Here is a 9,341-nt window from a genome sequence, read left to right as displayed (position 1 = left end):
GAGCAATTTGTATCCCTGAATGTATTCAGGGAAAGTCATTTAAAGAGACCCCCCATTGTTCTGAATTGCCCAAATGTGCATGTTCAAAGGCTACATTTTCTAATGTGGCATTAAGAAGAATGACATTTATAAATCTCTACTGCTAGAACTGTGGAATACATGACTTAGGAAAGTAGAGATTCTTATGCACCAATAGATCTTTGCTGTATATTCAAAAATTTTAAAAATGGGTCTATTGAGGCTGTCTAAAAATGCAGGTGTGTCCTGTTTGAGATATTGGAATGAAAGGTACTCAGTTGAATAAAAGGTCACATGCAGAATAATGGTGCCCCGCCCCCCCGCCCCCAGTTTCCAGACGAGTTGGGAATGTAGCAATTAAACCAATGAAGCTTGTAATCTAGGGTATGTTTTTAGTGGGCACTTTCCCAGCAAGAATTCTTTGCAAAGAGCAAGAATGGAATCTGTATGTTTCCAGATGAATTAATATACTTGTTCAAAATTTAGCAGTTGAATTACATAAAGGGTATTTCCTTTGGAGGGATGCCTAAGTACATATTTGAAAAGGGGGGCTGAGAGAATGGGGTGAAGGGTTAAAGAAGTACAAATTAGTAGTCAATAGTTGGTCAGGGGATGGGGAGCATGGCAGAGGGAATGCAGTTAGCATTAATATGATGGCTAGGTGGAAAGCCAGGAGAGGGAGGGAGCAATTGAAGGGATTGTTTTATGAACTATATAGTTGTCTAACCAATGTATCATATACTTGAAACTAATTTAAAGAAATAAATTTTTTAAAAAAGAAAAAGAATATGTACAGAACATGGTAGTTTTTTTGTTAGGGTTGTATGTTCTTTATTTTCTTAGAGTAGCTGTTTGAGTAAGGTAATGAGAAAGAATGCAAGTAAACAAAGAGACTGGTGAGCAACCTGAAGTTCTGATCTGTTGTTTTTGGCTAGACACTTAACTCCTCTAGATATGATTTTCTCATTAGGTATGAGTAAGGTAGGGTGGGACTAAATAAGTAGTAGGGTTATTTCCACAGTTTGAATATGTCATTCCAACTTTTTTGGATTTCATTGTTTCTTTTTTAGAGTCATCTGTCTGTCTATTCTGATTGCTGCTTTGACTCTGCTGTTCATTATGGTAACTATATCATCTTGCCTTTGAGTTGAGTGCAGCCACTTGGCCCTTGCCACCCCAGATCTAATTACTCTGATTGCATTTATATTTTCCAATAGAGTGACTGTGGTTCCCCTGTAAGTTTTGATCTACAGAGGAAAGAAGTCATGGAGCTCTTCAAAGATTCTGGGGCTCCTTTCATAAATTTATTTCTCAAACTATTGGTGAAAGCTGTGTCTTCTGAAATCTCCCAGTGTGGGTAAATAGGTCTTAACTGACAAATCTCTAACATTCTCATTTTCCTGAGACTGAATCTTTTCCTCTACATTCCTCATTAAAGTGAGATTGAGGCAGAGTTTGCCTTAAATAAGTAGAAGGGTTATTTCTACACTTTGAGTAAATAATTCCAGTTTTTAAAAATTTTATTGTTTCTTTTTGTGAGTCATTTGTCAGTCTATTTGCTCATCTATTTGCTTCTTTGAATGAAGCATTGTCTTTTTTTCTCTAGCTGCTTATAATTTATTTGCCTTTGTTTTTTACCAGTTTTACAATGATGTACCTAGATGTTCTTTCATTTGTGTTTATCCTGTTGGGGTTTGTAGCATATCTCAAATCTATGACTTGTTTTTTTCATCAGTTTTGGAAAATCATTTCATTAAATGTTGCTTCTGCTCCATTTTTTTCTCTCCTTTTTCTTCTAGGGCTCTAATTACACGTATGTGTATCATATATCTCTTATGCTCATTTCAGTATTTTCTAACAATTTGTTTTTCTATGCATCGGTCTGTATATTTTTCTGACCTAATTTACACTTTATGAATCTTCCTCATCAGCTTTATTTAATCTGCTGTTAGACTCATCAGTTGTGCTCCTAATTTTACTTACTATATTTTTAGTTCTAAAAATTTTATTTGATACTTTTTTATAATTTCCATTTCCCTATTGAAATTCTCCAACGTACTATCTAATTTCTTTAAGATGTTAGTCATAGTTTTAAAAAAATTTATATCTAATAACTTCAATAAATTTTCTGCAGATCTGTTTATATTATGTTATTCTCTTGATTTTGGTCACATCCTCTTGTTTCCTCATAATTTTGGATTTAATGCCAGACATCATATATGAAAATTTGGTTCTGAATGATTTTTATCTGAAAGATAAATCTGATTTGTTTGTGTTTCAAAGAAGCAGCTAGGGTAGGGGAATGCCACCTTAATCTAGCCAGGAATTGAGCTGCATTTTGGTATTTTTGGGGGCTGATTCTACAGTGTCTTTCTGATTCATCCCTATTAACAGGGAGTCACAAGAGTCTTCCAGGGGTCCTAAAGGAAAGTTTTGGTGATTAATCAATGTTCCTTTTCCTTACTATACTCTAAACTCTAATTTACTCTTCCTTAGCCTCTTAAGATGGTTGGAAATTCTATTTAGCTTCTCATTCTCTCAGGCACAGGCTTCTGCTCAGCTTTTCAGCCTTTAAGCCACTATTGGTAAATTGGCAGAAGCCTTCAGGGTAATAAAAACATACTGACTGTTGAGCTCATTTTCTCCGGATTCCTTTTGTTTATGATATCAGTTTTTTAATATCTCACTTTTTTGAAACTCTCTGATGCTTCAAACATTTATAGTTTTAAAATACCTTTTTAGTCTTCTATTTGTTCTCAGAAAGATTTGCCTGGCAAAAAAAAAAAAAAACACAAGAAAACAAAAAAACAAAAAAACAAAACAAAAACAACAAACAAAGAAAAACAAACAAAAAAACAACAAACAAAGAAAAACAAAGTCAAAACTCTAATCTGCTCTTACAGGAAGCAGAAAATCAAGTGTTAAACACTAAAATCTTATATTTTTTATGATTTTATTTTAAAAGGATGGATTATTCTTTATTAGGAGTTGACCTATAAAAAAGTACAAGACAACAAAAAGCTGGGTGTTTAGATGCCCTATTTCTTGTTAAGTATATTTCTTTCACTCGTTAAGTTTGATGTAATTGAAAGGCCAAGATTATGGAATGATTGACAGAATTATTTTTTCTGCAGTACTTTTTCCTGCAGTGTTACATAAGCATGCCTTCTCTCATGCCTCTACATAAACATTTCCGTGTTTCTTTAATGAAAACAGGATTTTCCCATTCTTCATTCTGATGAGAAAAATCTTGAACCAGAATAACAATTTAAAAGCTATTGATCTGAAGTTTCTACGAAACTCTGCTTGTTCAAAGTCTTTTGGGATATACCAAGACCAAATCATAGGTACCTCCATAAATATTATATACACAATATTTCCACAGCTGTGCAATACCAGATGGTTTTGCTTTCTTAGGCTTAAAGGAACTTCCTTCCTTTGCAGTTAAAAAGTCAACTGTGTCAGATTCTATACACTCATCCTTCTTAAATGGGGTAGAGAAGGTCTGAAAGACTTAGGTTTGAACTCTATGATATTTTGACTTTTAGTGGAAGAGAACTCAATTATGTATGTCACATGTTGGAGTCAAGAGGTTTTGCAGCCAGGGCAACAAATGTTTTAGCTTTCAACTGAATTATTTAATTTGCAGTAATGACACACTAAAAGACAGGTGGAAGTAGTGAAGCTGCATGCTCCGCTGACTACAGATTTCAGTTCTCAGCCAAGGATGTCCCTATAGATTTGCTGAACAGTGCATATTTGGGTCTTTCTTCAGCCCCCGGCTCATGTTTGGCTTGGCTTCTTTCTTTGAACTGCTTTTCTGAATTCACTGTTGTAGGTTCATTTAAGGCTGAATACCTGATGTCATCTCTGTTTTTACCACAACCTAGATAGTGATAACATAATAGGGACAGTCTTTTATATAATGTTTAGAGACACAAAGTGACCTATTGAATAAGATTATTTTGGATTACACTGAAGGAATTCCTTTATGAGGAAGAAAGTAGACTCTTTTCATCTCTGATAATCGATGAGCCAAAAAGTTTATAAGGATAAGGACTAAACATAAAAACAAAAACTACTTTTATTTGTTATTGATATTAAAAAACATGTCTTTTAAAATGGTATTCTTATTTTTACTTTTACTTTTATTACTTTGAAAAGTATAAAGCATTGTAAACAATGTAAAAATTTTATTGTTGGTATTATTATTTGTTATGTCCAACTTATAACTTTAAAGTTTTATTTGTAAAAATATTACTAGCTATATCCAAATGTCATTCAATGCATATAGATATTTTATATAACATCCTATAAATAATATCCTACTGAGCTATATAGTCTGGTGTTTTTATTCCACAATAAGTTATGGATACTATTCCAGGTAAATAATTGTAGATCTTTATCGTCAACAGAAGGTGAATATTTGTCATGCTTTAATAATTTTGTTATTTTTGGCAAATGTAGAAATTGCTGTGATATAAGTCGTGGGTTGAATTATGTTCTTTAAAAATATATGTCAAAGTCCTAACCCCTGGCACCTGTGAAAGTGATCTTATTTGGAAATGGGGTCTTTGAAGATGTAATCAATGTAAGATGAAGTCAGATTGGATTAGGATGAGCCATAACTCCAATGACTGGTTTTCTAATAAGGAGAGAGATTTGGAGACAAAGTTATACAGGGTAGAAGGCCATGTGATATGGAGGCAGAGATTAAAGTGATGCATCTACAAATCAGTGAATGTCAGCGATTGCCAACAACCACCAGAAGCTAGGAAGAGGCAAGAATGGATCTTCTCCTAGAGCCCTCTGAAAGGATGTGACCTTGATGACACCTTGATTTCAGACTTCTAGCCTCCAGCACTGACAGGGAATAAATTTTGGTTGTTTTAGCAACTCGATTTGTGGTAACTTGTTACAGCAGCCCTAAGAAACTAATATAATATGCTATATTGAGTTATTTTATTTTGTATATTTTCTTATAGTTGGAAATTGGTTATTATTAGTATCAACTATCCCATGTATCATTGGTTGGCACTTTAACTCTTTAATTAAAGGAGGAAATTTTATGGTGTATTAGTTGGAATGTAGAATTTAGGAACTATGGCATAATAGATATGATGTTTTTCAAGAGATCTTTAACTGTGTGCATCATAAAGTTCTTCATTCATTTATGGACTGGTATCTAAGACTGCTTTCCTTGAGTAAGGCATCATTATAGTAGTCAAATCTGGAAGAAGTTAAGTACCTTCCTTATGTACCAAGTTCTGACCTGGCCCACATACTGAGTCATTTCTTTTCTATTACTTTTCTTATTTATCACTTGGGTTCTGCCTTTGAGTGAAAAGTAACCTTAAAAATAGCATTCATATTCTAATATTGTAAAGATCTTATAACAACTCATTTTTTTCCCATCAGTGAACTAAACATAGAAATGACTAATAACTTCTTGCTGCCTTCATACCATATCTGAGCAAGTATTTCAATTTGCTCTTCTCTTCATCTCACAAGTTTTTAATTTTCTGTTTCATTTAAGGTCATTAAGGAATATTACTTAAAATGGGCAAAAAAGGCTAGTGTTTAGTCATTTTTAATTTACTGTGACACACACTTTTGTTGATTTACTGAATGAACCAAGGTTATCATAATGCATCATCTGTGCTCCTCGATGCCTTTGAATTGCATTTCCGTATGGATGCATTTTCCATTAGAAGTCCTCCCGGGCACATAGTGCCCCTATTAACTGAATTATAGATTGTAAAACCCGCAGGAGAACTTACTAGCCTGATGTGAGGATGCAATGAGAGTTGGGATGAAAGACTAAGCCATTGCCAATAATTTAGGACTTTCTAGGGCAAAGATCACTGTTTTTGTCTTCCTGCTAGTCTCCCAGATTACCATCCCAGAAGTCTAACTCCTGGCTGGTCAGTTTCCTCAGTGTCCTATAGTCTACACTAGATCATGTTAGGAAACCTGCATTCATATTGTTCTAGAAGTATATATCGGAAAGCTGTGAAGCCCACCAGACAGGTGCTTGGGGATGGGCATGATCTTGAAATAGGATAATGAGTCACTAGAACGCCTGGAGGGGACATTGAAAAGAGGGAGAAGATGTTCTTTTCACCTCCCTTCACAAAGCTGTTTATGGAACTCAAGACAAAGGTCTTAGAACCCTCTTGTGTGTCTTCTTTCTCCTCACTCACTCATGGCACAAGTTAATGATAACTGGTTTATAGCCTAGACTCAGGGAAAGACATTGTAGGATTGCTCCCTAAATATCAGTCTCTCTTTCTTTTTCTACTATAGAGACTGGGAAAGCTAACTATGCACATTCCTAACTTCCTTTGACACCAGGGATACCAATGGCCAATCAAACCTCAAGGGAGGAGGTCTTCTGGGGGGTGTATGAAAACGCTTTGCTTTCCTGATAAAATGACTTAGATGTAGTTGACTCAGTCTGTTGCTTCTTCTTGCCTTGCTTCTGTGTATGGCTGTGTGCACATGGCTGGAGGAAGAGCGGTTTTCTTGTGGTTATGAATTTATGAGGTAATATACCAAGAATGGCAGCACAAGATATAATTCTAATTATATCTCTGCGCCCTTACACCATTCTTGGACTTCCTACTGTTGGACTTTTTGTTAGGCAGAAACGAACGAACAAACAAACAAACAAAACAAAATAAAACAAGATGAACTATTTTGTTTAAGGTATTGTTACTTGGCCATTCTCTTCCCTGAAAATAGATCACTCCTAACTGACACAATAAATTGAATCATTTGACAGTCAGTGTAGAACAGGGTTCCTACCTTGTCACTATTGACATTTAGGCTGGATAATTCTTCATTGTGGAGGACTGTCGGTCTGTGCATTATAAGATGTTTAGCAGCGTTTGTGTTCTCTATCCACTAGGGGTCAGTAGCACCCTCAAAATTGACAACCCAAAATGTCTCCAGACATTTGTCAATGTCTCCTGGGAAACAAATCAAACCTGCTGTAAAAGCAGAGGCAAAGGGAAAAGGGATTTACACAGATGCAAGGGCCAGCCTTAAAAATGCAGATCATCCACTTGGATCAGCCAGGATGAGTTAGTTTATGCTGCAGTAACATAGGACTTGAAAGTGTCAGTGACCTATAACAACATTTGTTTCTTGCTCATTGTGCGCCATATCCATGGTGGCTTGGTTCTGCTTCACGTCATTTTCAGTCTGGGGCCCAGGAAGATGGAATAGCTTTTATCTGAATATTTCCACTTGCTCAGACAAAGGATAAAGAGTCCGTGGCAAAGCAGGTGCTGGCTCTTAAAACTTCCACCTCAAGAGACACATGCCATGTCTACTCACATTTCATTGACCAAAGCAAATCCCAGGGCCCTGTCCAATTGCGATAGGGTGGGGAAATATTATCTTCCCACAAGGACAAGCACCAAATATGAGTTTTGAAAAAATAGTATACATTTATCATACTACCTGAAAAAAATAGACCCTTGAAAGGATAATACTAGTTAATGACAATTACTCTGCTCAGACCAGCTCTTAAGTCTATTTTCCGGGATGACAGGCCTTCACAGAGTAAAAGGCTAATATACTTCTTGAGAAAAGGACAAGACTGAAGCAAAGGGTAGAATTTTGGAAAGCCCTAACCTTTGGGGAAAATGTGGAGGATAAAAGTCCATTAGCAGTTTTTAACTCAGAGAAAGTCAGAAAGAGGCTGAACCAGTATGGTGACTGAGTGGGGAGACTGTAGTCAAACTACCTGTTTTCAAATCTGCAATTCACTATTTTCCATCTCTCTGATCATGGGCAAGTGAATTAACTGAGTTGCTCTTCATTCATCTGTAAAACGAGGTAAATAATTATATCTGCCTCTTGGCATTGTTTCTCAGCATTGTTTGCATATAATGTAAGTGAGGTGATTAGAACAACCGACACCTGGAAAACAATAAATCCAGTCTAACCTAAGGGCCAGTTTTGCACAGCTCTTAGAATCACCAGCCATGTATTATATTTGGAAAAGAAGGAAGTTATGTAAAATCTGCTCTCAATACTCAATTTCAGCACCCTTTCTTTTCAGAGTTACAGTCTGTCTTAGCTCAGGCTGCAATGACAAAATACCACGGACTGGGTGGTTGAAACAACAAGCATTTTTTTTCTCACCATTCTGAAGTCCAAGATCACACTGGCAGATTCAGTTCTTGGTGGTAGCCCTCTTCCTAAATTGTATAGAGCTTTCTTTTCACTGTATGTTCACACAGCCTTCACAAGATGCACGTGCATACGTGTGTGCATGTGTGTGTATATGTGTGTGGAGAGGTGTCTTCCTCTTCTTATAAGGGCATGACCTAATCTAAACTGAATTCCCTCCCAATGGCCCCACCTTCTATACCATCACATTGGAGGTTAGGTCTTCAACATATGAATTATGGGGGAATACATTAGGTTCATAACACAGCCTCTAATAATTTCTCTTCAACTTGGGCCGTGGAACTCAGTACAGCAGGCCTCCTAGATGAGGCAAGAGTTTGAGTAGAAGAAAGGGGGGAAGAAGGGTGGGGTAAACATGAGCCTTCTCTCATCTCCTGCCATTACTTCTGAAGGGTTGGGGCTCCATTAAAGGGAAGTTACACAAAAAGGCATTTAATACTATCCAAAGGAGATACTCAAAGGGAAAGCCTGCAAAATGTTAAAGGCTTCACAGGCAGTTCTCTCAGGGGCACATTCAAATTCTTGCCCTTGTCCACCTGACCTCAGGTCTACGCCATTCCGTGAGAGCTACTCTTCAAACCTCCCTGGGCAAATCTGCGCTCACCCTGCGGAAAACCACCCCGACCCATGAGGGTTGTGTGTACACTGGACCTATCTTTCTCTCACGCAAAGCCTTTCCCCAAGTCTGGAGATTCGGGATGGAATTAGGCTCCGCTGAAGAATCACTAATGACCTCTGATTTCCCAACTCCTGCAGAAAATCTGCAAGTGAGGGATGGTGGGGAGTTTTGGTATTCCAAGTGCAGTCCTTTCCAAGATCTGACAATGTAAGTTACAGAGATGAATTTTTTGTTTCTGATTTTCCAACAAGTAATTGTTTATATGTATGTACACGTGAACACATTGGCACAAATACATGCATGATTACACACACACACATCTGCCACAGACAAATACTGATTCTCAGGGAAAGGACAGTCTAAAGTCATAATGTGCTTATTAGCAAGGTTCCTCTCTTCCAGTGGACTTAGTATGTAAAATTAATATGCAAAGCTGAGTTAATTCTTTTTTTTTTAATTTCCCTGTTTTCAAATAGTGCCCTTGAAATGACAAGAAGGGAAA

This window comes from Pteropus medius, unplaced genomic scaffold (genome assembly GCF_902729225.1).
Source record: "Pteropus medius unplaced genomic scaffold, Ma_sr-lr_union100, whole genome shotgun sequence".
In the NCBI taxonomy this organism is placed as follows: Eukaryota; Metazoa; Chordata; class Mammalia; order Chiroptera; family Pteropodidae; genus Pteropus; species Pteropus medius.
The sequence above is the reverse complement of the archived record's forward strand: the minus strand, read 5'-3'. Positions refer to the sequence as shown.